This window comes from Pinus tabuliformis, chromosome Q, assembly GCF_031772625.1.
Source record: "Pinus tabuliformis cultivar Carrire ecotype Pingquan chromosome Q, CPIR1, whole genome shotgun sequence".
Lineage (NCBI taxonomy): Eukaryota > Viridiplantae > Streptophyta > Pinopsida > Pinales > Pinaceae > Pinus > Pinus tabuliformis.
In genome coordinates this window covers 1323941965-1323968562 of record NC_142296.1, presented here as the reverse complement: position 1 = coordinate 1323968562, position 26598 = coordinate 1323941965, and the positions used below count along the sequence as shown (strand labels likewise).

Here is a 26598-nt window from a genome sequence, read left to right as displayed (position 1 = left end):
GAGAATGCAATCATTAGATGCTATTTTCTACCACCTCGAGTTTCTCACGAGATCCCATATCCATATATTCAAGAGTTGCACAGAACTTATAATAATCAGTGCACTTTATGTAGGAAATAACAAATCAATAGGATCCGAGACGGATAGGCAATGGAAAAAACCAAGCTTGCCAAAATAATAGATATTCTTAAAATGAATAACAGAAACAAGATGTATCTAAAAATTTATTGAGAATAACAGCATGGTATGATTTAATCAGTGGCAAAAAGCTTCCAAAGATCACAACAGAAAAACGATCTGGTAGCATAATCCCGTGTTCGGACATAACTTGCTTCGTATGTGCAGATCAACCAATTAACATCTTATTATCCTCTAAGAATTTGTATGTTGGAACCTCAAGGTTATAAGGTGCAGGACCCTTCCTAATTCGGCCAGATATGTCATAATGAGATCCGTGACAAGGACAGAACCAACCTCCATAATCCCCAGCATTTGGCAAAGGAACACAACCAAGGTGGGTACAAACACCAATCACAACGAGCCACTCTGGATTTTGAACCCTTTCTGAATCTTGCTGAGGATCACGCAGAGAATTAACATTCACACTGTTTGCCAACTGGATGTCATCTTCTGTGCGTCTCCTAATGAAAACAGGCTTTCCACGCCACTTGACTGTGACAGTACTGCCAGCCTCAATACTGGATAAATCCACTTCAAGAGATGCCATTGCAAGAACATCCTTACTTGCAGACATGCTCAAAATAAATTTCAAAACCAGCAATCGGATAAAGGAAGCATATACAAATCTTCCGCCCGTCAAAACAAAGTAGGTGAATGCTCTCTTACTGGGATCCCCAGGGGCAAAACGCTCATGATTAGATTCATCATACTCTATTTTCGATGTTGGGTTTTTAACTGCTGCAATAGTGGCAGGTATATCCGAGAATCCTAGCTCATGCCTGGGAGCAAGTGACTCGGAGGAAAAACCTGAGATTTATCCATAACAAAAAACGGTAAGAATACCTGTTATAAAAACTGTGAAGATGAAAATATAAACACGACTCAAAAACACCTGATTACAAATTTCGGAAAAAGAGCTGACACAGACCCACGGAGTCACTAATACAGAACCTTTTAGTCGAGGAACACCGTACACAAATATTTCAAAATTTATGACTAATACAGGATGCAACATCTTCTAACCATAGTTAACCAACCACCGGCTTAACCTAGCAAGTTCAATTTCTATAAATTGCCACTGCAAGAGACTTGACGGAGTAGAAATTTCATAATTCCCAACATATTTTTGAAATGCTGTTTAGAGCAGTTCTTCAGCGAAGTGGCCCAGCTATGAGGGCTGTTTCTATGGCATTAAATTCACCTATAACTTGTTCCTTGCCTCCTCCACTTCCATCCAGCTGGGGGTTCTGAACCCTAACCTCAGCAGTAATACAAGTTTGATTACCTTGCAATTAGACCAAACACTAAGCTTAGGACCATATTTCATAATGCATCGAAATAGGTAGGTAGAATAGGTTTTCCAAAAGATTAACCATAAAACTAGGAATGGGAAAATCATGGGATAAAGGAGAAACAAAAGTATCATGAGACTTTATTGAGCCCCAAGAAAGAACACTACAAAAAATTGTGTCCTTGATAAAGAATCCAGAAAATAAATTTCTGGTTTGTCATCATTCTAGTATAACATTGTCGATTTTCTCTTTGGGAATATGAGAAGAGGCTTATACTAGGCACACAAAATAGAAAGCATCCTACATGAGCTCTGTTAATGGACGGGAATTTTCTAAATGTCAGGTACATAAAAGAAGTTGAAAAATTGAGTTTGCAAAAAATAGAGATGCAAGAACATTAGAAAGAGAAGGGCATTCAAGTCCTTTTATCACCAGGGGGGCTGCTTTATGCTGTGCACCAACAATCCCAATTATCTATTCAAGGATCTCCCAAATTCTTGCAATCATGAAATTGAACGACACGTGGAGGAAAAATAAAGGTGAGAATATGCCTCTAAGGAACCCATCAAATATGAGACTAAGATTTGTTAGAATTGTGCTATGATTAGTAGGGGTAAAAGTAAAATGGTTTCTGCAGACCTGCAAGGAATAAAGTGAGTTGTTGAAAATCTCAGTAAACGGGGAAATCCACCAGACCAGGTTTGAAATAGGTTATTGCTGAGACAGATCAATTTTTCTGAAGCACAATCACGCAGTTCACATAAGCCCTCTTGTGCATTCAAACAGGGAAGGATACAACAAGGAACAGGAAACATGCAGAGAAAGTAAGCTGAAAACAGTTTCAGACTGCAAAATTTATTGATACAGGTTTCTATTGGATTGGCTTGCTCAAATTATCAAGCATGAGCACACAAGATATCTAGCTCAACGTCGACTTTCAAATCTGAGAAAGATGAAACTGCAAAGAATTCTCAAAAGGAATATGAAAATGTTAGAGAAAACACAATGCAGAAAAGGAATCCAGAATTCTCCTTTCAACACAGACATGGCATTACAATTTATATTATCCAGTGCAAGGTAAATATTAAGGTTATTTGGAAATCAAAAATATATTAGAAAGAAAGAGATCTTAAAAGGATTTGGAAATAACAATAGAAATTAGAATTTAAATTCCTAAATTTACATACCAGCCTAAATCCGTTTTAACTCTGGGTCTACCAAGCACCGAGAGGAATCAAATCTCTTGAGATGCAAACATCTTTGAGAGTGAAAAGAAGATCAAATCTTGAGATGCAAACAACTTTAAGAATGAAAAGAGATTTGATCTCTCTCGGCACTTGGTAGATCCAGAGTTAAAATGGATCTAGGCTAGTATAACATATATTTAGTTGTCATTGAAATATTTTATTCATAATTCAAATTCTCCGCATTATATTTAATTATTTTTATTATTAATATTTTCTAAATATTAAAAATCAAATCCATATTAAGCATTGAAAGAATTACAAATATTCCTCATATATTGAATTAGAAAGTAGCTATTAATGGAATAAGAATTCTCTCAAGCTTTCAATCTTTCCTTTTTTATTATATATATATATATATATTCATGTTAAAATCTTTTACTCAGCAAGGGTATTGAAATATTTTATTTATAACCTTTCTTTGTTATTGATATTTTTAAAATCTTATATATCAACTCTATATTAAAAATAAAATAAATTACACGTCTCCCTAGTTATGGAAAGTGAAAATATAAGAAAAAATTTAATTTAAATTACTTTATTTTTCTCTATATAAAGTAGATATAAAATTATGTTATTTAATATGGACATTTAAATATTTTTTGTTATTAATATATTTCTGGTTTAAATATCACAAGTAAAATTCTGGTTTAAAGGAGAAGCATTCTAGAAGTGTACTCCCCTCTGAAGCAAGCTTCAGTAGCTGGAGCATGAGAGGGTGGGGGAGCTTCCCCTCAGCTATGCTCCCACATATACAAATGCAGTTAAACAATTATTCAGCTCCTCACTGGCCATGAGAGAGAGAATTATAAAAACACACGTAAGGTACACCAAACAAAGCACTGGGATCAGAACCCTCACTGACCAAGTTCAGCTGCTCTCTTCAAAGTCTCTCTGAATATCAGATACATCCTACGGATGTATCTTGCTATCTAACCAATTTAAAGCATTATCCAAGTAGCTAAATCACTCAGAGCAAGAAGTTTGTGAGGAAGAAGCATCCACCTTTCAACCAATCTTGACACGAGGATGGACAGGAAAGAATATTGGAGATAGATTTCTCACCCTTCTATTGTAAGAGGTTGTATGGATATGGCTGTAGGCCTCCTTTTTTAATAAAGCAATAACCTTTCGCATCAAATATATATATATATATATATATGCTATTTAAAAAATAAAGTTATTATATCAAACCCATGAACAATTCAAAATAAGATAATGACTTGTAGACTATAGTAGATTAATGGAGTGCAAGAGGGATTTCTAATATAAATGATAGCTTAAGCTCAACATCAAACATAAAAAATATAATGTAAAAATATGCAGCAATAATAAACCATTAAGAAAGGCATCCAGTCACAATAACTGTAGAGCTTATTAACACCTCATAAAATATTCATATGAAGATTGTCAAATCACAGGTTCTCCTTCCCAATCTTGTAGCAGGAAAGCTGCTCCAAGAAGCAAATAGCCAATTCAACTTTCTATATGTTAACACCCAATCCCAACCAACCATTGGGGATGTGATATGGATGCAAGTTGGAACATCCACTGGAACGAAAACCCTGCAGGCAAGATCTCCAATGTGGTATAGTTTGCACTTGGTGGTGGATGACGCCAACTGCCATTCATGGATGAATTGACAGAAAAGATACCCCACAATAATGGCATGTAGGACAAAGGTACTTATTGTTGATAACAATGTAAAGTGGAGTTGGAAGCATACTAACACAAAGGACCATTTGTCTACCAAAAAAGGGTCCGAGGCCAACCCTGCTACTATAGAGACAAAGCAATGGCTATAATGCAAGCCTTCAAGGACATGTATCCCTTAGCTAATGAGATAAAAGATCATGTAAATATTTGAGAATTATCAATGTTTAGAGGACACTTGTCCACCAAAGACATGAGAAGCTAACAACATTAAATGATAGTGCAATTCATCAATACTTACAAGTGCTCAAAGAAACGAAAAAGCAATTGGACTATATATACATGGTAACATCTATATATATGTGGTAACATCTAAAGTAAACATAGGTTCAAAACCCTGTGAGCAAGCTCCCCATGGTAGTGTAGCTTGAACTTTGTAATGGATGATACCAAGTGCAAGTCTTGGATGAATTGACAAATAGATACCCCACAATCATGGTATAGATGCCAAAGGTACTTCCTAATTGCCGATGACGATGTAAACAAATTGGGAGCACACACCCAAAACCGAGGACCATTTGTCTACCAAAAATAGGTCCAAGGCCAACTCAACTACTATAGAGGCAAAGCAGTGGTTATAATTAAATCTTTCAAGGACATGTATCTCTTGGCTGAAGAGATAAAAGATCATGTATATCTCTAAGAATTGTCAATGTTTAAAGGTAACTTGTCCACCAAAGATGTGAGAGTGATTCAACATTAACTGAGACTGCAATCCATCAATACTTACATGTGCTCAATGGAACAGATAAGAAATTGGACTCTTCTATATGGTAACATCCAATCCTGACCAACCATTGGGATGTGTGGTATTGATGTAAGTTGGGAACAAAGTGTAAAGAAAAACCAAGTTCAAAACCTTGTAAGCGAATAGACCCTGCAATCATGGCATTTAGGCCTGTTGAAAAATGTAACTAGTATCGGTCTTCATAATTGTATTTGAGTCATAATGTAATGTATTTGTCAAAAGAAAGAAAGAAAAAAATTATAAAAGAAATTGACTTATTAAAGCATGGGTTTCATGCTTGGGTCAATGGTTAATAGGCCAACGCCTTCATTGTAGGCTTCTAGGGTTTATGTCAAGTGTCCTTATCCATGTCATAATATAAAAGAGCCTCCTTGGGCTTCATCTATCAAGAAAGAAATTTATTTTAATGTAAAATAGGTCTTTTAGGTCTCCACCAAGTCAGCCTCAAAGAAGGACAAGTTGGCCTCATCAAGGGAAATAGACCTCATACAAACATTATATAAAGGCAGCAATTCGACCTCATTTGGAGCATCAACTCAAGAAGTTCGATCTGCAGTTGTTGGAGGCAAAAAAAGGGTGTGAGGTTCAAGGAAGAGGAAAAAACCTAGCGAAGAAGAAGGAAGGCTTTGTCAAGCAAGAGGAAGTCGAATTTTATCTCTCCTTGTCTCACACGATTGAAGTTCTGGATTGTTGTTGGGCCGAAATTTTGTAGCTAGGGGTTGAAATTTTGGGTTGTTGCTAGGCTCGTCGTTGTAGCTGTTGGACAAGAAAAGACTACTGAAGTTTGTTGAATCATATTGGAAGGTTGACTTGGTGGAGGAGGAAGGTCTTTTGGTCAGGTTTGTGAGGCCTGATATTTTGATTTCATCTATATCAGTTAAATATTAATCATAAGTTTCATCTATATCAATTAAATATTAATCATAAGTTTCATCTACATCAATCATATGTAAATCATAAAAAATTCATTACTACATGTATAAAATTAAACAACCTCACATACCTAGTTTCTCTTGGTTGACGAAGTTGATACAGGGTTGAATCTTGAATCCAATCTTGAGCTTCCACTTCCAAACCGACTAATTCCTCCCAGCCAATTTGGGACAAACCTCTCCGGCTCCCAGACCCAAAAGACTTCAAGAATGAAGTCTTCTAGCCCCCGTGACCAAAACCCCAAGAACAAGACCTAAATCGCATAGGTATATAGTTAAATATTATAGATATATAACTAAAATCTGAGTCCAAGACTCATTCCCCAATCCTTTCTTCCAGAGTCTCCATTTCTTCCATATATTCCCCATTTTTCCTAGAAGAACCCCCTCTTACTTCTCCTTTAGATTTTTATATAGGGAAGGTTTCTTCCCTCCGAAGAAGCCCCACCTTCCTTTCCTCCAATCAATCTTAAGATTTAACCTTATCTATTAAGATATTATTACTTGAGTTGGTCATTATACATTAAATGAGATTTTTAACTTTATCCTCTCAACCGACTTCGAGAAGAGGATTTTCTTTTAAATACCTTACCATGACTTGCCCAAAGATTATCAAGTAAAATAAATCTTGTCCATTATAATAATAATTATTTATTATTTAATTAAAATTTTATTAATGAAATTAAATTAATATATTTTATTGTATTACTTAACAAATAAGGTATTAATTAATACTTTTAAAAACTAATTCATTTTCTTACATAGACATTTATATAATTAAATTAGTATGTGTACTAGTGTAATGCCTGCGATGCATGTGTATGTAGCTATCATACACACGTCTCGTAAGCATGCTAATAATCGGTAACTTAAGATGGGTCACTACAAGGTCTAAGTTCTTGGACTATCTCAATTTGATTAGTGGAAGAGTTTGATTGGGTTTTCCCCTAGAGAGGGGTTTTACTATTTAGCCCTCGCTAAGTGCCTACATCTGGTGTCGTTGATCTTCATGTTTTGATTTGAGAATTGCTTGATGAAACTAAGATAAAAGAAGAACATAAAGAGAAGATAATAAAACTACAAGAATATCACAGGTAATTATCAACATTAGAAAATCTTTTTCCATTTCTGATTTTCTAACATGGTATCAGAGCTAAGGTGAAAAAGGAAGGAAAAACAATAACTTGAAGGTCAATTGAAAGAAGATTTAAGGAGGAAGGAACAAAAGAAAGTCATTAAGAAAAGGATCATATAAGAAGAGAAGCCTTCTATCTATAAAGACTATGACAACCGCAATGAAGATGGAAAACAAGCTAGGAGGAGCCTCCAACTACAAGGCATGGAAAAAGAGGATAGATCTTATTCTCGCTAAGCATTTTGGATCTTGTTCAAGGAAAAGTTAAGAAACCTACAGATGATGCAGAAAATGAGAAGTTCTGAGAAACCAACATCTTGGTCATAAATCTGATAGTAGATAGAGTAAAGCACAATCTAATCCCATACATATCCAATATAGATTCCGCTCAAGAAATGTATGAAGCCCTCTCCAAGTTTTCACCATCAAGAATATTGGTCAGATTACTAGTCTCAAGAATGAACTAAGAACAATTAAGATGACAAAAGATGATATTGTTTCATCATATTTTGTAAGGATCTCTAGGATAAGAGATAAACTCCATGTTGAGAAATCTATGATATAGCAATTAGGAGATTTCTCTTCTAATGATAACTACTTGTGAATGTTTTTTACTTCTTTAACATAGGATCTTCTCTTTTATTAGATTATTATAGTGTTCCTCTTCATCAAACAACTAACAATACATAAACAATAAATAGACAAGAGCCATGAAATGTAGGCGATCAGCCAGGGCCAAAACCTCTCCAACTTGAGAGGAAAACCCAAACGAATTCTTCTTCTTATATAAACTACTTACATTATGTGTTCTTCTTCATCAAACAACTACCAGTGCATAAACAATAAAGAGACAAGAGACATGGAATGGGCGATCAGCCAAGGCCAAAACCTCTCCAACTTGAGAGGAAAACCCAAACGAATTCTTCTTATATAGACTTCAATTGACAAATACCAAGACCAAGACCCTTGACCTATTAACCTCTCCGAGACCAAGTCACAAGACTCTCTTGTTTAACTTCTTCTTCCTTGAGTCAATGATAGTCAAACTTCTTCCTCCTCCCACTTCCCTCAGCTAACCTTTGGATTTCGGTCCTTGGCTTAGATCTGCACTTTTCGACCCTTCTTTAGAAACCCTAGTTTCAGTTTTTGAGTGATTTTGTCCTTCAACTTCCTTTACTTGGGATGGGGATTATTCTTCCTCAACTTGACTTGAGGATTCACTTGATCCCTTCCCAAATCTGCCTTCTTGAGATGACTGTAATATTTCGGTCCTTACTGCAACAAACAACTCTAAAATCTCGAACATGTGGAAGTGTTTAGCCCAAAAAGAAATCAAAAAGTGACTTTGTTGTCTTCCCTTCTCCTTCGCTTGGTGATGATGCTTCTCTCTTGAGTTTTTCGCACTTCTTCTTCTTCAGATTGCCTTTTCCGAATTTTTGTCCTCAAATGGAGGTCGAGCTGCCTATATAGTGGTTTGCCCATGTAAATAAGCCAACTTGAGTGAGTCATAGGCCTACATGTCATTTGGTGTAGGAGGCTCATTGCTCCATTTTAAGGTTGACTTGCTAGAGGTGCTTGAGCTTGGTCTTGGAGGGTCTTTTAATGACTCATATACATATGTAACATCCCCAATAAGGGTCTTTCATTGACTCAATTGACTTTTATGACATGATGACTAATCCTAAAGGCTCACAATGGGAGCCTTCTAAAAATAAAATTCCTTGATCATGAAACCCATGATTCAAGCATTACAAAAAATTATTTTATTTTTCTTCTTTACATAAATTACATAAAATCATAATTACACATGTCATTATGAAGACCAAACCTAGTTACACTTTCCAACACTCCCTCTTAACTAGGGAGGTATTCATAATCCATACAAGGTACTTGGACATTCTCAACCTTGAAAAATTCTCATGAAAAGATTCAGATTGGTAACCCATTTGTGTAGCATCATATCATCCAGCGTTGTCACATAGCAAGGCCTTTAATAACAGCACTATCTCTCCACAAGATCAGAGCCCAATGCTAGCAAGACTAATGATGTATAGACACCCTCATGATTGTCTCTCTCGGGACATACCCCACCTGGGTTCTCTCAGAGTATGTTCCACGAGGACTATTCTTATCCTGGATTCCCATTCCTCAAAGAATATCGGTCCTCTATGCCTACTCTTATCTTGGATGCCCTAACTCATCCTCAAAGAGTATCAGATGCCAGATATTTACCCAATCCTCCATTTTGTCTTCCCAAGTGAAGACAGAATGATGTGTCTATCTCTCCCTCTCAATCTAGGGAGCACATACCAATTCCTACAAATAATAATATACCCAAGCTCCCTCTTAACTAGGGACTTGACCAAGCTCCCTCTTGACTAGGGACTTGCTTTTAGCAGCGCTTCAGGTGGCAATCATGGGACAACCAACTGCTTGTAGAACTCCTTCCTTTGATGTCATGAATTTCTTCTTTGTTACAGAGTCTACATCTTTTTGGGACTTCTTCGTAGGACATAGACCATCCATCACTTTTATTCATGAGTCAATCATGTCATCATTTATTTCATCGAAAAGTGATCCATTAGTCGATAACTAGTCTTTCTTCATGCTTTGTTACCTTCTTCATGCCATGTTTCCTTAAGGACCTTTCATCCAGCTACTTGGTCATTAGTGGTGGAAGACATCCAAAGTTCTTCCCTTGGCAGCCTTGCATAAGCCCATCCAGATATTATTCAAAAATAAGAAATGAACATTAAATCAAAATTACCTTTGTGATAGTCTTTCACCATGACATCTTCTAATTTGCATCAACATCCTGCATTAACACATCTCCAAAAGATATATAATGTTAAGGGTCTCTTTCTTTTTCAAACTCCATCAGAGTCTACATATCTTTCATGGAGATATCCTAGTCAAATCTTTCAGTCCTTGGATGTTGACTGCCTTCGTCATAGTTGCATATTTCACGATCTCTTCCTTTCTTTCTTCACACATTTCCTTCCAAGAACTTTCGATCATAGTTCCTCCATTTATTATCAACCACCTCATATTTCATATGAGGACATATTATGTTGATTTCATCTAGTCAATGTGTGACCCATGCCTTCCTGCATCTTTTCAATGGAGGAGATTCTTTTCTTTTGATCATGCTCTCGAGATAGAGCATTTATCCATGTTACCTGCAACCATATGACATGACTCTACAATATTGAATACAAGCATACATACTTCATTTTCCTTTAGGTCATTTAGACTTCCTTCGGCAGCTTCCTTGATTGAAAGAACTTCAATCCCTTGATTTGCTTCACCTCTTTTGTGATCATACCATCATCCCATGAATTCCATAAGTTGGAATTCTTGATGAAGCACTTGCTTCCTTTTAATTGGTGAACCTTCAGACGAAGATTCCAATAGAGAATCTTAAGTATCCTAATCCAACAAATACTTCCTTTTGACTGATGTATGATGAGCTTTGTTCTAGATGACTTTTCCCTTTTTCTCATAAATACCCTTTATGCTTCTAATGAGGTTACCAAGAGTTATACCCTTCCATATGTGATTGTCATAGACTTCTATCTTTCATGTTTCTCTATGATGATTTTACGAGCTCTTCTTTCAATGCTTCTATGATGCCATGATGCATAATATCATGCTTCTAATGATTCCTAACATGATAGATATACTCTACAACAGAAAATAGAAACTTGAGAAGAACTAGGTGAGGAAAAACGTATCTCAATAATAGTAGAGATCTTTTACTTCCTCCTTGAATTTCTTCTTTTCAGCTTCTTCCTCTTCTTTAGTGATATGGGCTTCTTCCCTTCTTCATTGGTAATTGTCCTTCTTGAGCTTAGGACAGTCTCTCTTAAAGTGCCCATAACCTTCACATCCATAGCATTGGATCTAAGACATTGATCTTCTTCTTTTTCTGAGGACCAAACTTGCCAAATATCCCTTTGCTTCTTGACATGACAGCAAATGTTTGACCCTGCTCATTTGATCCTGTATCACTTTTTGCCTTCAACTTGTTTTCTTCACTCTTGCATAGTGACCACAAATTATTGAATGGGATAGCTTTCTCCTCTTCATAGGCCTTTGATACAAGGTTTCCTTGTTCATCAATTAGAGCATTTAGAACAATGGTAATCATTTCTTTATCGGATATCATCTCTCCTAGATCTTGAAGTTGATTCCTTATTAGAGATGCTTTTGTGAGACATGTAGATATCCCTTCATCCTTTGATGCTTTCAATTTGCATAGATCAGATCTTAGTGATATGATTTTTCTTATCGTGCTTTCAGAGAATAATTCTGCTAGCCTATCATATATCCCTTTTGATGTCTCCAACTCTGCTACATATGGGATGAGAGAATCCTTGATGGATTCTATAAGGATCCTTTAAGTCCTTAAATCCTTTCTCATATATTTAGATAGTTCTTTCCCTTCAAATGGTTTGGAGACTTTGACATTGACATGATCAATAACTTCATTTTCCTTGAGGACTAAGTCTATCCTCCTTTTCCATGCAAGGAAGTTCGATGACCTAACCAACTTGTTGATCTCCTTGCAAAATGAAGTCATTTTACTAAATTTAATTTATAGGAATAAAGATACTTACTTGTCAAGTGAAGATGAACTCTTCAACTTGATCCCTTTGTTGATGATGATTGATGACTTCTTGATGACTGACATCTTGATGATGTCTTGATGCTTCTTGGATGATCTTCTTCAAGGATAAGGATTTTTATTTTGAGATGAAATCCTTTGCTTCAAAGAGGAGATTGCCTTAATATCTTTGATGATGATAACACCCTTGATATAGCTACCCTTGGATGAGTAGTCTTCAAGATGCTTTAACTCCAAGTCCTTCCTTTCTCGAGTGGAAATTGGGTCTTTGAGGTCCTTTTTCTTTGATGATGACTTGAGCGAGGATCCCAAGACTTCTTTTGGTGAAGACTTCTTCTTCGATCTAGGGTTTTGACACTTCTTTGTAGACCTTCACTTCAAAATGATCTTCTAGATTTGCTTTGATGCCTTCCTCAAGATCTGGTCCTTGAATGTCCCTTAATGAGATGCCCTTTCCTTGATTTTGTCACCTTAGCTCTGATGCCATGTTGAGAAATCTAGGGCATAGCAATTAGGAGATTTCTCTTCTAATGATAATTGCTTGTGAATGTTTTTTACTTCTTTAACTTAGGATCTTCTCTTTACTTAGATTATTATAGTGTTCTTCTTCATCAAACAGCTACCAATGCATAAACAATAAAGAGACAAGAGACACAAAATGTAGGTGATCAACCAGGGCCAAAACCTCTCCAACTTGAGAGGAAAACCCAAACGAATTCTTCTTCTTATATAGATTTCAATTGACGAATACCAAGGCCAAAACCCTTGACCTATTAACCTCTCCAAGACCAAGTCACAAGACTCTTGTTTAACTTCTTCTTCCTTGAGTCAATGATAGTCAAACTTCTTCCTCCTCCCACTTCCCTCAGCTAACCTTCAGATTTTGGTCCTTGGCTCAAATCTACACTTTTCGACCCTTCTTTAGAAACCCTAGTTTCGGAACTTCAGAGATTTTGTCCTTCAACTTCCTTTGTTTGAGATGGAGACTATTCTTCCTCAACTCGGCTTGAGGATTCACTTGATTCCTTCCCAAATCTACCTTCTCAAGATGATTGTAATATTTCGGTCCTTACTGCAGTAGACAGCTCTAAAATCTCACAAGTGTGGAAGTTTTTAGCCCAAAAACAGATCAGAAAGTGACTCGATTGTCTTCCCTTCTCCTTCGCTTGGTGATGATGATTCTCTCGTGTTTTTCGCACTTCTTCTTCAGATTGCCTTTTCCAAAATTTTGTCCTCAAATGAAGGTTGAGTTGCCTATATATAGTGGTTTTCCCATGTAAATAAGCCGACTTGAGTGAGTCCTAGGCCAACATGTCATTTGGCGTAGGCACATTGCTCCATTTTAAGGCTAACTTGTTGGAGGTACTTGAGCTTGGTCTTGCAGGGTCTTTTAATGACTTATATACATATGTAACTTACCCAATAAGGGTCTTTCATTGACTCAAATGATTGTTATGACATGATGACTAATCCTAAAGGCTCACAATGGGAGCCTTACCTAAAAATAAAATTCCTTGATCATTACGAAGACTAGACCTAGTTACACTTTTCAATACTCCAAGCTATAGATGAATTTGTACCAAAGAAAGAACTCGTGATTGCTACACTACTAAGTCTACCAAAATCATGGAGCTCATTTGCATCAAGAATTAGCAATTGGAAAGACACACCTACTTTTGGCAAATGTGGAATGCATCTCATTAGTAAGTGACAAAGAGGAGGATGGAGAAGACAACACTTTAAATACCTACTTTTCTCATCACAAAAAGAAGGAAACATTCAAGAAGTTCAAAGGACCAAGGAAGAAAGTTGACCTATCCAAAATTGAATGCTACAATTGTCATAAGATGGGTCATTACAAAAATCATTGTCCTAAAGATCCAAGGAATAAGAAAAGAGAAAGAGAACATGCAAACATTGATGATGAAGCTCCACCAAAGAAGAATAAGACTGAAGAATTTGTAGTCAAAGACTCATACTATTAAGCCTTTCCTTACCTATCCTTCTAGATTATTGTTTTAAGGTTTTGTAAAGCTTTTCATTTATGTTTTGATCTAATATATCTTGTTAGAACATTTTTGAATTGTTTTGATAAGTTGTAGCCGTAGATATCCCTCAAAAACACTGGATTAAGATGGAGACTTCACCATTTCACCAAAAGATAAGTATCTTGTTTCTTGTTTTTCCTCTTTTATGTTTGGTTTCCTCCACACAATGAGATTTGTTTGTAATATATACTAATAACGTTTTATTTATAATTTTCCTTGATAGGAAAGCTTGCAAAATACACAAATGTTATGGAGGAGACTTCAAAGGAAAGACTTGAATCATGAAAGAAGTCTTGTTGCAAAGGAAGCCCTTCAAGAATTGAAGTCCTACAAGGTTTGTTAAAGAACAACTCAAGGTATGTCTTAGATTACAAGTTTTGTTACAATGTCCTCTTCATACTAAAGGTATGATCATTTTTCTTTTGAAATTTGCTTTACACCACTAACATATGTATGTCTAGGTTTTTGAATCACAAAATTATTGTTAGGGTGATTAATCATTAGATTGAATCTACCCTCGTTATATTATCTCTTGTCATTTGATCATTCTTGTGAAACCCTAACCTTTAGGGTTCACTATAAAACCCTAGCCTCTTAAATGTTAAGGGTGTGTCAATCTTGATTATGAAACCCTAGTCTTCTTTGGGATTGTTGATAAAGTCTAGAACATATGATGAAATCCTATTCTTTTGAAGTTTAGGGTTTTGGTAATGTCATGGTAAAAACCTTAGTCCTATAGGGTTTGTTCTTAATGTCTAAATGAATCCCTAGATTTTTAGGGTTTGGCGAATTAGGGTTGATGAACAACACCCTTGCAATAGTTATAGTAAGATCCTAGGAAAGAAATCCTAGGTGTATATTCTTCTACATGATTAAAACCCTAGTCTGGTCAAAATTGTTGTATATCTAACTTTGATGTAATGATGTTTGTCTAACTTTGATGTAATGATGTTTGTCTTGGGCTTACCTAGTAGTTATGGATATTGATATGAGATGCTAGTGCATCATAATGAAACCCTAGATATGAATATGCAAGTATGTTATCTTGATAGTTGATGAAATCTAGGGTATATACAACAAACCCTAGTAGAGTCTAACATGTAAATTCTAAAAGCATATTGGTGAAACCTTAGATGTATAATACTATGATTGAATTGATATCTTGATTGAGTTGCTAACATCTAAGGCTTTGTGTCTCGAAGATGGAGTCTAGGGTTTGTGATAAAATCCTTGCAAGTTGTTGAAGTCTAGTACATAAAAGATAGGCCCTTGTTAATGATGAACCTAGGTTTAGGTATTTGATGTCTAAAGCTGATTATTTTGATATTTCCATTGTACTAACATGATTTTGATATAGTTGACTTTATATTTGTATTTGGTTGCACTTGCTATTAAAGTTTTGTAGGTATATAATCTTCAAGATATTGAAGATGTTCATAATTGAAGATGATAATAATATGGAGCATGATGAAGGAAGCTATAAGGATGATGATGAGCAAGATGGCCTTGATGACATAAGAAGAATGAAATATATCTTATGTTGTTGTTCTCCCTAAATTGAGAGGGAGCTTGGATAGAAGAAAAGGTACATCTCCCCAATTAAGCGGAAGGGCATATTATGACAATCATAGCAAATTTCCAGAAGAAAGAATGAAAAAAAATAACTACAAATGGATGTTCGTGAAAAAGAATTGAGAAATGTTTAAGTTGTATTTGGTGATACTGAAGAAATGAAAGAAGAGAGGTTCCGACAAGTTTGAATAACTTGATAATGATATAAGTAGCATCAGAATGATTGAGCACCCTGAAGGTTTGCGTTTAGTTGTATATATATTTGAAGGTTTATCATTGAATGGGATTGTGTCTGTGCTAGATCTCTCTGTAAAAAGGTTGATCGTTTGGAATGGTAAATATATATTTGATTTAGTTGATAAGGAGAGATGAAGCATCTTGTGACAACATGATGCTTGGGGGGACATTTGGTCGGCCTATGTGTTGATGTCTATATCCCGAAGTAGGGAGGGTGGCGTTGGTCATAGAGATTTGACCTTGCATACGCACCTAGATCCCTGGGTTGGTATTAGAGTGGAAACTTGATGGTACCTATAGAGGCTGAAGCTTGGAACACAACTTAGTCCCACCCGATTAAAGTACCCTGGTAAGGTATCTAATCTGTAGCATTGCGTGTGTTGTGAACTCTTCATAGAGTATATCATCTTGAGATCTTCCATGTACTTTTATATATATGTAATTATGAATCCCTCCCTGGCTAAAATGGAGTGTTGAAAAATGTAACAAGTGTCGGTCTTCATAATTGTATTTGACTCATGATGTAATGTATTTGTCAAAAGAATGAAAAAAAAATATATATTATTATAAAAGAAATTGACTTATTAAAGCATGGGTTTCACGCTTGGGTCAATGGTTAATAGGTCAAAGCCTCCATTGTAGGCATCTAGGGTTTATGTCAAGTGTCCTTATCTATGTCATGATGTAAAGTATCTTTCTTGGGCTTCATCTATCAAGAAAGAAATTTATTTTAATGTAAAATAGGTCTTTTAGGTCTCCACCAAGTCAGCCTCAAAGAAGGACAAGTCGGCCTCATCAAGGGAATTCAACCTCACACAAACACTATATAAAGGCAGCAATTCAACCTCATTTGGAGCATCAACTCAAGAAGTTCGATTTGCAGTTGTTGGAGGTAGAAAAAGGGTGTGAAGTTCAAGGAAGAGGAAGAAAACCCTAGTGAAGAAGAAGGAAGGCTTTGTCAAGCAAAAGGAAGTTGAATTTTCTCTCTCCTTGTCTCTTAGTCAAAATTTTGGATTGCAGCTGGGCCGAAATTCTAAAGTAGTTGGGGGTCGAAATTTTGGGTTGTTGTTGGGCTATAGCTGTTGGACAAGAAGAGACTATTGAAGTTTGTTGAATCATATTGGAAGGTTGACTTGGTGGAGGAGGAAGGTCTTTTGGTCAGGTCTAAGGTCTTGGTCTATCTCAATTTGATTAGTGGAAGAGTTTGACTAGGTTTCCCCTAGAGAGGGGTTTTAGCCCTGGTTGAGTGCCTACATCTGGTGTCATTGATCTTCATGTTTTGATTTGATGATTGCTTGATGAAACTAAGATAAAAGAAGAACATAAAGAGAATATAATAAAACTACAAGAATATCACAAGTAATTATCAACATAAGAAAATCTGTCTTTCTGATTTTCTAACAAGGCCAAAGGTATTTCCTATTTGTTAATGACAATGTAAAGTGGAGATGGAAGCACAGTCCCAAAATGAAGAACCATATGTCTACCAAAAAAGTGTCCAAGGCCACCCAACTGCTATAGAGGCAAAGCAGTTGTTTTATAATTAAAGCTTTTGAGCACATCTCTTGGTTGACAAGATAAAAGATGACATAAATTGTGTGGAAAGTTGTCAACATAAAAAGCTATCTAGGCACGGTGTATCACTATAATGACATCAACATTACACAATATCTTATAAATATATTGATAAATAGCTGTCTTGATCTTCCTTTCATCCACTTGATATGAGAGGCATCCAAAGGCCTGTAAGTTCTTCATATATCTACATCGAAGACTATCAAGCCATGAAAGACAACCACAAAGAAGAGCATAATGCTAGTTAGAGATATCTGGATTCTGTGCCATTCTAGACCTTGTCACAACCTCATCTGACCTTGTCAAGAGTAGCAATGAGTTTTTTGTTGTGCATCAAACTATACTAGTACACTACACTACACATTGCTAATTTCAGTGTTGTCAATGAATGCCCACTCCTTAACCAAAACCCCGCATCTACAGACCATATACATAGTCAAAATTTTATCTGGACATATTAAGAAGAGATTTATAAAATTAATTGAAATCTCTGCAGCCATTCCAGAATTATAGTACTACAAACCATAAAATAACCTACTTATATAAGTTAGCTATCATGTTTCTTTTGCTTAGGTTGACTATCAAAAACATAAATTAATAAACTTAGAACAGAAAGACAAACCATAAATTCAATCACTCTAGAGCCTACAGTCGAACTGTATAAGATAGAAAAGTATTGCTTGTAAATATGCAATGCAGATCAAATCCTTGCTAAGGTGATGCTATGTGCACTTGCACTGTGCAGTCTCACAGAAATCTTATTCCAACTCATTGACTGTACAAGTTGAGGGGCAAATGCAAGCAAGCGCATCCCTGTTTGGCTCTAAAGATGCTCTGAATGAATAGACAAATTTGGATAGATGTGTAAATGCAACCTATCAAGATCTCATATAATGCCATCACTTTTGTTGTAGGGAACTCAAGGATGCAAAGGGTGGAAACTTGGAAGTAACTTGGAAGAAATAGGTTTGAGTTAAAACCATTCAAATTCTATAATCCAAAAATGAACTTTCATATGTAACGCCTCATAATAATGGCACTGGCCATAAACATATGTCCAAACATCCACATCAAAGACTACCTCTATCAAAACACTAGCAAATTCACTAAATTACGAAAGCCTACTGTTAAGCTCACAAAATTGATGGGCAATATTTAGATAGCTCATATGATCCATTTCTATTCCTGGTGGTGGAAGAAATTATGGAAACTCTGTTGCCCAGCAAAAGCACTATTATTTCATTGGTGCATCCTGGAAAATAAAGTCCCCAGAGGAGACAATTTAAAAAAAAAGATGCATCGCAGGTCCCAGCTGGTGTGTTCTATGCAAAAATGCAGGGGAATCTATGGAACACCTTTTCCTTTTCTGCCCTCTCTCTGGGAGTGTGGAACTCAGTTAGAAACTGCCTGGGTTTCGCCAAAAGACAGGGAGAGTCTATCATTGATGCCTGGAAACAGTGGTGGGATCAGACAAATCCAAAAAAAAACATAAGTTTACCTCCACTCATCTGTTGGGGAATTTGGATCTCAAGGAACAAAGAAATATTTCAAGATAAGTCTTCAATTCCTAATAGGGTGGCAGCACAGGTCATTGCAGCATTCTCCCTTCTACCTGCTTCAGAGTCTATTCATTTTCCGGGAAATATTATTGCTGAAGAAGTTGACCAGTCTTACCCTCGGGCATTTTTTGATGGGACTGCTTTAGCTGGTGCTGAATCTGGGGAGTGGGGGGGACTTGGAAGTAATTTGGAAGAAAAAAGTTAGAAATCCCCACAGGGGCAATTTAAAAAAAAAAAAAGATGCATCGCAGGTCCCAGCTGGAGTGTTCCATGCAAAAATGCAGGGGAATCTGTGGAACACCTTTTCCTTTTCTGCCCTTTCTCTCAGGGAGTGTGGAACTCAGTTAGAAACTGCCTGGGTTTCGCCAAAAATTAGCAGGGAGAGTCTATCATTGATGCCTGGAAACAGTGGTGGGATCAGACAAATCCAAAAAAAAACAGAAGTTTACCTCCACTCATCTGTTGGGGAATTTGGATCTCAAGGAACAAAGAAATATTTCAAGATAAGTCTTCAATTCCTAATAGGGTGGCAGCACAGGTCATTGAAGCATTCTCCCTTCTACCTGCTTCAGAGTCTATTCATTTTCCAGGTAATATTATTGCTGAAGAAGTTGACCAGTCTTACCCTTGGGCATTTTTTGATGGGACTTCTTTAGCTGGTGGTGAATCTGGGGAGCGGGGAGGACTTGGAAGTAATTTGGAAGGAAAAAGTTAGAAGTCCCCACAGGGGACAATTTAAAAAAAAAGATGCATCGCAGGTCCCAGCTGGAGTGTTCCATGCAAAAATGCAGAGGAATCTGTGGAACACCTTTTCCTTTTCTGCCCTTTCTCTCTGGGAGTGTGGAACTCAGTTAGAAACTGCCTGGGTTTTACCACAAATTAGCTGGGAGAGTCTATCATTGATGCCTCGAAACAGTGGTGGGATCAGGCAAATCCAACAAAGAACAGAAGTTTACCTCCACTCATAGTTCTATAGGTGCAGGAAAACCATTTTTTCAAGCTTCAGATCAGTTCGGGAAGAGGTTCAAATAATTATGCAGAGTTACTCGGCCTCAAGCTTCTTTTATTTGCTATTGAGAAAGAATGACATCATTTACATATCTTTGGTGACTCAATGATTGTTATAAATTGGTTTAATGAGATTCAGAGCTGTCACATGCACATAGTGTTTCCTATCCTTGAAGAATTTTTCCTATTAAAACATGCTTTTGATCAGGTCTCATGTTGCAACTTGCCATATTTACAAGGAAAGAAACTCCACAGCAGATTCCTTATCTAAAGCAGGCGCCTTGCAGGTTCTGGGCACCTGGAAAATTTTTGAGAAGTTAGGTGAAATTCTGTCGGAATATTATCATAAGTCCTTCATAGATGGCCTACAGCCAGAGCATTAACAAGACTGGTTATAAAGTCCATCTTTATTTGTTTTACTCTGAAAAAATACCCAGATGATTGGGAGATTATGTATTTAATGTTGCTTTTCTATGTATACTTTTGTATGGTGAACTAATTTTGGACATGATATGAGCATGTTTCAGGCCCGTTTTTTTACTTTTTGGATGGCTATATGCACAATGGTGCATAAACAGAATAAAATTTCCATTTTATAATAAAAATTACGATTTTTCCTACAGAAACAAATACTAATGCATTGTTATTGACCCTTGGTTTTCATCTTCCAAGAAGTCTTTTGGACTTCCATGATAGTTCACATTTGTTGACACCAACCCTAACGAATTAGGTGTCCAACATTTCCCCTTAATCCAAAGGGGTGTATATGAGTCCAAGAAGAGAACTGAAATAAAAAAAAATGCATGGCAGCCAATGGCTAGATGTGCTCTCTGAAAAGGTGGTTTAAGGAAGACCACAAACCAAGTGAGGTAGAAAAACTCGAGGTCTCTATTGGTGGTGTTTAAGGCTGACCACCAACTCTGGAAGTAAAGCTTGAAGCAATTCCTAGAACAGTTCTGAATCTAGCTAGAAGTTGAAGTCTGCTACGAAGTGGAAGTGCTCCCTGATGTTGGTTTAAAATTGACCACAAACTGATGTAGCAGAAACCTATGTCTTCTTCCAGTGGTGGTTTACGACAGGCCGCCAACCAAAAACATGCTCATGGAGCAGTATCTGTCTTCGGTTACAGCTCTAAATCTAACTATGGCTAACTCAAGCCTAAGCTCTGGAGCTTTGGTTTAGGCCGTGGCTCAGTCTCGCTTGATAAATCTCTGAAGCTTGTAGATGATCATCAATCCCCCCCCCCGGTCAGATACAAGGTGAGAAGATGAAGATGCCTCCACTGCAAGACGTGTAAATACTCCAGACTGAACTCTAAGGTATGACTGATATATCTTCGTGGTTGTTGAAGACCATTGCCAAGGTAAATCTTTGTTCTTGTAGCAATCTTATGTCTAGAGCATCTGTCTAAATGATGAATGTGTTTTCCACAGTTCTTACAAGGGTGAAGATCAAAACACTAATCTTTCACATGGCCAACTCAATTACAATGTTGGCATTTGACAATTTGTGGCTGTGGAGGAGCAAGATGTTGAGCAGGTGAAGATGAACCATTCTGAAGAAACCCAACGCTCTAAAACTTGATGGGTTTAGAATAGTCTGAAATATAAAAAGACACATCCTTGTCATATCCAAGACTGGTTCTGTTATGATAACTGATAACTCTTCCCAAGGTCTGATGATGGCTTGGGAACTACAACCTGAACCTCTGCATTTACATGCAATTCTGCTCCTCAAATAGGCACTTGATGGGAATCAGCCTCAACCTCACTATAGAAGGGTGCATTCTAGAGATGGTATTCAATGGTGTTATCGCCATCATGCTCATGACTCTTGCTCTGCAATTTTTGAAACACCTCCTTGAAGTCCTCACACTCTGAATATGCCCCTGTGTGTATCATGGGTGAATGGCTCCATATGCATTAGAGTTCCCAAAGTTTTGACCCTTGATGTGGATAGCCTTGAAGGCATGTCGTCCAATTTGTTTGTGTTTCCCTTCTTATATTTTATCACTAAATGAAACTCCTATAGAAACCCCATCTACTTGCAACGTCTGGCCTGTTGTAGCTTACTCTAGGACTGCAAGTATTGTAGTGGTTAGTGATTTGTGTGGATTACAGTCTCCTTCCTCATCAGATAGTGCTTCTACTTCTTCACAACTTGCACTAGGGCATAGAGCTCCTTGTCGTAGGTAGGGTAGTTAAGAAAAGCCCCATGAAATACTTCGGAATGGTAGCATACAGACCTTCCTCCCTGCATCAAAACCGTCCCCATAGCATACCCACTCGCATATATCTCCACTTTGGTCACCAAATGAGGCCCTCCACTAGATGACCATTACCAACCACTCACGCAACCGCTATTAGTACTTTCTGGTCAAGCTTTTTTTTTTTTGTCGGTTATGATTTCATGTCTTTGATTTCTAGATAGTTTCCCCAAGATACAATGGCTATTTTGGCTTAACCCTGTCCATGCAATTTTTTGGTTTGAGCTATGCTTGTAGAAGATACATGCACAACTCACTTTTTTGTATGAAAATCTTGTAAATGTTGTTAATAGTCTTTCAAAGGAAGCTTTTATTCAAGATAAAAAATGAATTAAGACTATCAATTGATTTACTTGATATCATAAAGCACTAATATATGTCAGTCAATACTTGCAGATTTCAATGCAATTCAAGAAAGTCAAGATGGAAACAACAGGTGCGCTAATTGTTTGATTATTCAAGTGATGCACCATGCACAATGCATAGGGAACCTCCTACATATACACCCCTGCCTATCTGCTCAATCTCACCAATCTCATTATCCTAGGCATCGTGCCAGCAGAGCTATCAAGATATGCCAAGAGAGAAGCCAGAATTGAACTCGTGCTCTTGTTCCTCCGAACATCCCATATGCTTCATAATTTATCAGATTTTATTTTTCAGTAATTGCTCCAGCAATTGCTTGAGTAATCCAAGGCATCCAATTTCCTCAATATATGAAAATTTTTAATATTGAAACTTGCTACCCAGATGTCTACATCCTGAAAAATAAAAATAAAACATGATGTCCTTGGGTGTTATAGGTCCCCTTCATTGCTAATATCAAAAAGTTTAAAACCCCACGACAATCAAATTCCGCATCCAGGGAAATAAGTATATTCAATCTTTGAAATGGAGATATATTATATATAGCATCCTCATTGTTTGTCGGTATCCCTGTCTCTAAACAGTACAACAACTGGATCTGTTCTTCGTGAATTATGCCACCTACCCCTTGCTTTCCTGGATAACTCTCGAAAGCATTGCTGAGATTTTAACAAAAGATTATGGGGTTTCCATGCAAACTGATTAGGGCATTCGTATCCAAAATTCCCACATACTTCCTTTCAGCAGAAAAGGCCTACGAATGTTGCACGCATCGGGAAAACGTATAAAAAAGCTGCACTACCGATTTTGGGGTACAAAATCCATACAAGGGTTGGGAGATTTGATCAGTAGTTATGCCATAAGAGCAGATCATGGTAACAATCTGGTGCCGTTATCTACATCAACGTTTGGTTTACATGGATTGATATATCTACCCAAAATGGGCAACAACACTCAGTTGTTTATTATAAATCCGACCAGACACAAATACCCTAGCACACTGGTATTTATCTAACTTTACCCCAAATCAACTGTCCCGCACGGAGTTACTTATTTAACTTACCCTAAATCAAGGTGACCTCCCTTGGGAAACCACCTGAAATCAATATAATATGACACATACTGATATAACAAAAAAAAAATTGCTATTTTTAAAGGGTGTATAATTTACTAACCGCGGAAGAGAAAGTGAGATTTCCACGATGTATTCAACAGCTGTAAACCCTGAGGGATATTAGCAGAGGAAATAACGGTATCGTCCCTGAGTGCATCAGAGCTCACCAACGCCAGCGATGATGATGGAGATGTATTCCTCGTCAGCCCAGAAATGGCGGGCAATCTCCGTCCCACCGTTCGCAACATCTTTCCAATGATCCTGTACCTCCAAAGCCGGATCGCCCACCTGCGATTATCCCACATAAACCAACATAAATGCCAAAAGAAGATGATTTCAAGGTATGGGTTGTTACCAGAGAAAAAAATACCCAAATTTATTACAGAGACGAAAAAGAATAAGCCTAACAGCTCCAGCTAGTTGAAACGAAGCTAATGGAAGACGATGAAGGACCTTCAGATAAGGATACCTAAGTGAATTGTGCGATGTAGGAAAGGAAGAAGGCAATTTAGGGCATAATATGTGGTACTCCTCCAGATCTTACAGGATACTCGACAAACTCGGAATGAATTTTGTTAAAGAATGGTACCTTCTACCGACTACTCCGGTCACTCAATATCTCGACGTACACGTGTACACATCTTAAGGTCAACCACGCATCTGTTAAAAAATGTTGAAAATAGCCTCGGAAAATTTGGTAGGTCACGGATAAATTCCATGCGTGGAAGATGATTTTATCAATGGTAAAATTTACTATACCATTTGTAAAATTTATTATCAATGTTAAATTTGTACAATTTACCAATAGTTTAGTTTATTTCGATTTATTTGTTAATTTATTGAATAAATAATTTTAATTAACATGAAAATTGTGATATATTTAATGTACTGCGAGAACTCTCACTATTTAATATTTAATAATTGTTTATTTAAAAATTAAATTAATAAATATTTTTTATTCAAAAATAATTTTAATATTAAAAAAATTATTAGGATAATGAAATTGTTAATAGATATTAAGAATAAATACTATTAGATATCATTTTTTGGGATTCAAGTGCATTAAGTAAGTCATTTATTTATGACCATTTCCATGAGATAGGTGTAACTGACTAATTTCTCATGCTTTTTGAATAGTCCACTTAGCACTCATTGCAGTGGGATTGAAACTAGTGAAATGAATCGCATAACATCAATCATCACTTATGGGGCTTGCACCCAGTAATCAGGACTTCTTGGGAGGTCACCCATCCCAGGTCGCCTCTGGCTCAAGCGCGCTTAACTGTGGAGTTTTCCCCACAGTCAAGCCCACTTAGCAAGCACGCTTGAGCCAGAGGTGATCTGAGATGGGTGACCTCTTGGGAAGTTCTGGTTACCAAGTGCAAGCCCCGAAAGTGATGATTGACGCTATGTGATTCATTTCACTTGTTTCAATCCCACTTCTTCACCCCTGTGAGCATCACCCAATGCAATCAGTGCTAAGTGGAATATTCAAAAATCATGAGAAATTAGTCAGTTACGACTACCTCTCATGAAAATGGTCATAGATGAATGACTTGTTTAATGCAGTTGAATCCCAAAAAATGATATATAATATAATGCACTGTGAAAACCCCTAATTCTAAATAAATACTATTATGAAGTTACACATATGGTTGATTTTATTGTACTCATCAACCGTACAGGTTTAAATTTTGATTTAATACAATATTCTCATCACGTTTAAAAAATATCAAAAAAATAAAAGTAAAATATTTAAATTTTTATACAACAATAAAAATATTAAAAATAATATGCATAAAAGATCATTTTCAATTTTGAAATTATTTTTTAATAAAGTTGTAAGGGGCTATGAAGGACTAGAGTTGTGGTGTTGAACTATGCAGATGAGGGTTTAGCCCTTACTAGACATAGGGCCTGCAGGCCCAAACATCTCTGCTTCACTATGGACATAGATCTGATCGATTACTTGAAGGATCTTTATGAGGGCCTCCAAATATGGTCTGACCCTGGGAGGCCCTCCCATCTGACTCCTTAAACACCTCGAGAGCAACCCCAGTCTTGTCAAACCTCCTCCACTGGTATGGTGACTACTCCCCTTAACACATCGAGCACTCCTTCTCTAATCTCATCCACCTGCCCTCTCCTTGACCTCCACGCCTTTCCCTATTCACCTTCTCTGTCTGTGGACCCCTCCTTCTCCCGAGTTGCTCTACTTGAATTTTCCCTTAATGATGAAAGACTTTCCATAGTACAATTTTCTTAAACAAAATTATCCAAGGTATGGTCATAATAATATTGTACCTCGTAACAAAAAATCATAATTATTAATGAAATGAGTAATTTGATTTTCTTCAATATTTTCCTTGAAAGTTGTAGCTTCTAGTATTGTCAAGACTAATTATATTATTTCTTCATCAATATTCATATCAGCAATCTACTGAGAGTTTATAATTCAATTAATGATTTTGCAGGTGGATATAAGGTGAATTAATTAATTGAATTACAATTTGATATTGTCATGTCACCTAATCTACAACTAATAAATGCATTCGTCGTAGCTAACCATGGTCTTTCTAAGATTTGTAAGTGTTCTCCCAAATTTATACAAGGAGTTAAAACCATAAAATCAATGAGATACTCCCAAGAATCTAAAGAAACTAAGACATCTTTTAAAACTCCTAGTTTCATTACAAAATTGTTTGTTGGTTGTAAAACCATAGGTGTGTGGTGAAGATTACTTAATTGAAGATCGCCCATTATGCTTTTTGTCATTATATTTATTGTTGCTCCTAATCTATTAGAGTATTTTGAATTGCAATTTTGTTTATATGAATTTTAACAATGGGACTACCTAGATAAAGATATTTTTCAACATAAATTTTACCCATCACTATATTTGTCAATTTTCTAATAAAATGTACTATTTGTGGATCCTTTTCTTCCTTCTAGATTTTCGTAAACATAATTCCTTTACTATTT

At 36.6% G+C, this 26598-nt stretch overlaps 1 pseudogene across 1 annotated transcript; it reads right to left on the bottom strand.

The window, feature by feature from the left end:
• Positions 1–166: 166 nt before the first annotated feature.
• Positions 167–24241, bottom strand: LOC149224719 (cytochrome b-c1 complex subunit Rieske, mitochondrial-like; annotated as a pseudogene). The gene is made up of 3 exons (XR_016249531.1): positions 24086–24241; positions 23678–23904; positions 167–987 (listed from the first exon to the last, which is right to left on the bottom strand). The product of XR_016249531.1 is annotated as a cytochrome b-c1 complex subunit Rieske, mitochondrial-like (transcript).
• Between the last annotated feature and the right edge of the window lie 2357 nt (positions 24242–26598).